The following is a 3,258-nucleotide window of genomic DNA, read 5'->3' on the forward strand; positions in this document are numbered from 1 at the left end:
AATGGAAGAGAACAAAGTTTGGGATGTAGAGGGCCACCCAAGTGACACACAGCAAGTGGATGGATGGCAAGAAGAAGCAGAGAGTGTGGTTCCTTTGAGCCCCAGACTGCGCTGGTTCACTTCAAAACTGCAAACTGGTAACGTTTTCACGTGGAACAGTCGATAGGGGAGACTAACGTTTATCGTTAAACACCTAAGAGTGGGCATATACTCAACAGAGGCTTACTTGTTTAAGGGGATTCTAAAAAATCAACAGGGAAATGACACATAAGACCTTGCCATTGAAAAAGTTACTTCAAAAGCAAAACAGAAAAAGACTAGAAAAAAAAATTAAAAAGTTACCTTAAAAGCTCTTCTCATACAACCAAAGCAGAACAGGACGAAGCGCTTCTAGGGTGTGCTGCAGGCTCTGAACTGGGTCTTAACTCTGGGGTTCTAAAAATACCTTTTTATGGTTAAACATTAAGACCTAAATGAACCACCAACGATTTATGACAGTGTCTGTTTCCCCAACATTTTGCCAATGGAGGGCATTGGCAAGATTTGAATCTTTGCCATCTGATCGAGAAATGGAGTCTCAGTGTAGTTTTAATTTGCTTTTCTCTGATTATGAGTGAACTTGAACATCATGTTTATAGGCCACCTTTTAGTAACTATTTCTGAATTGTGTTCCAATGTCTTTGTCCCTTTTTCTATAGGATTTTTGGACATCTTAGACATTTTTAAGGGTTCTTCGTATGAATTAGGATTTTTGCCCCTTTGTGATATCTATTGCACATATTTCCTACCAACTTATCATTTGTCTCTTGACTGTGCTCTTGGTGTTTGTTTTTGAATTATTATACAGGATAGTCACACTTATCAATGTGGTGGATTACAATGACTGACTTTCAAATGATGAACCAGCCTTGCATTCCTTGGATAAACCCTAGTTGGCCATGATGATTTATTCTTTTTGTATATTGTTAGATTCAATTTGCTGCTAGTTAATTGAGAATTTTTACATCTGTAGTCATGAGGGATATTGGTCTGTAGTTTTCTTTCTCTGTAATGTCTTTGGTTTTGGTGTCAGGTAATGCCGATGTCATAAAATAAATTGGGAGGTCTTCCCTCCGCTTTTTATCCTTGAAGAGCTTGCATAGAGTTGGTATTATTTTTCCTTCAATACTTGGTAGGATTTGCCAGTGAAGACATCTGGGCTTGCAGTTTTTGTTGCTGGAAGGTTTTAAACTGCAAATTCAATTTCTATAATAGATACAAACTTATCAGGTTACCTATTACTTCTTGATTAAGCTTTGGTAGTTTGTGTCTTCTAAGGAGTTTCTCCATTTCATCTAAAAATTGTCAAATTTCTGGGCATAGAGTTGTTCCTATGATTCCCTTATTATCCTTTTAAATGTCTGTAGTGTCTGTATTGATGTTCCTTTTCTCTTTCATTTTTGCTATTTAAAAAAATTTCGTAACATCACCCACTTGGGAACATTTTTCCTGTTTGCTATCCGTGTCTTCTATCTTTTCTTCCCTTGGTCAGTCTTTCTAGATGTTTATCAACTTTACTGATTTTTTTTCAAAGAAAAAAATTTCGATTTTTCTATCCTAAATTGAATTGATTTCTGTTCTTTATTTTCTTTTCACTGTGTGATTTGGGTTTAATTTCCTCTTCTTGTAGTATCTTAAGGTAAAAGCTTAGATCATCGTTTTGAGACCTTTCTTTAAACGAAAGAATAAAACAGCCTTACTGAAATATAATTGTATAGATCCTTTTGTGGTTTATAAGTGTGATGATTGGGTTTTCACCCTATTGTGTGAAATGTGCCTCCCTCTAAACCTTGTTACAACATAACACATTACCCATCTAACACCAAAGACAAAAGAGAAAGAAATGTAATTGTATAATAGTGTACAATTCCCTCATCTGAAGTGTGCAATTCAATGTATTCACACATATGTGCAGCAACCACCATGGTTAATGTTAGAACATTTTTATCACGTCAAAAAGAAACCCCATATCCTTCAGCTAGCCCCTCCTTATTCCCCCATTTCCCTATGCCCTCAGCCCTAAGCAACCACTTATCTACTTTCTGTCTCTATAGATTTGCCTAGTCTGGACATTTCATAAATGGTATCATATACTATGTAGTCTTTTGTGACAGGTTTCCTTCACCTAGCATAATGTTTTTAAGATTCCTTTGTGTGGTGGCATGTATTAGTACTCCATTCCTTAGTATGGTTGTGTTACTGAACCCCAGAATCCCTGCGTGCCCCATACAAAAATAAATGACCCAAAAGTCGAATGTTGGTGAAAATGAAAGTCAGCTTTATTCAGGAATACAGGTGACCTGAGGAGAGATGTTAGGCTGACCCGTCTCTCCAGTAAACCCAAAGGATAATGGCCAGACTAACACTATCTCCAAGACTCAGATTTACTGAGGGATTTTTAAAGAAGGGGTTCAGGGAATGGAATGTGGGAAATGAAAAGCAGGAGAGAAGGGGACATGTAAGGGGCCAGGTGCAGATTTTCTCCAAGGCTCCGTCTGGCATCTGTTCTCACCCTTGATGTCATCTTAGGATCCTGCAGGATTTTGATTTGTTTTGGGGTGCAATCAGCACAGCTTTATTGATGTCTTCCTTGGTTTCTCAAGGTCGAGAGAGCAAGCATCTTGTGGCAAGTTTGCAGCTCCAGGCTGACTGGAAAATAACTTTACATTTATGTAGATAATGTCATCCTGCCCCATAACCAACATCAAAATATCAAGTAGCCATGGGAAAAGAGGGAACTCAGAGAAATGCGTGCTAAGAAAAAAACTGTCTTTTGTTTTTTTCTAAAGCCCATGCAGTTTTAGGGCCCAACGTGGCTTTGGCCTTGCTCTCTCCAACAGTTGGATATTCCATTGTATACACTCACCACATTTTGTTTATCCATTCACATTTGATGCACATTTGGGTTGTTTCTACCTTTTGGCTCTATGAATATTGTGTTATAAACATTCATGTGCAAGTTTTTGTGTAGACATATGTTTTCATTTCTCTTGAGTACATCACTATGAGTGGAACTTCTGGGTCATATGGAAACTCTATCTTGTGTCATTTTAGGAGCAACCAGACTGTCTCCCAAAGTGGCTGCATCGTTCACATTCCCACCACCTATGTATGAGTGTTCCATTTTCTCTACGTTCTTCCCAACACGTATTTTTATCTGACTTTTTGCTTTTAGCCATTCTTGTGGGTGTGAAATATCATCTCACTGTGGTTTTGATT

This window comes from Galeopterus variegatus, unplaced genomic scaffold (genome assembly GCF_000696425.1).
Source record: "Galeopterus variegatus unplaced genomic scaffold, G_variegatus-3.0.2 Scaffold597, whole genome shotgun sequence".
Lineage (NCBI taxonomy): Eukaryota > Metazoa > Chordata > Mammalia > Dermoptera > Cynocephalidae > Galeopterus > Galeopterus variegatus.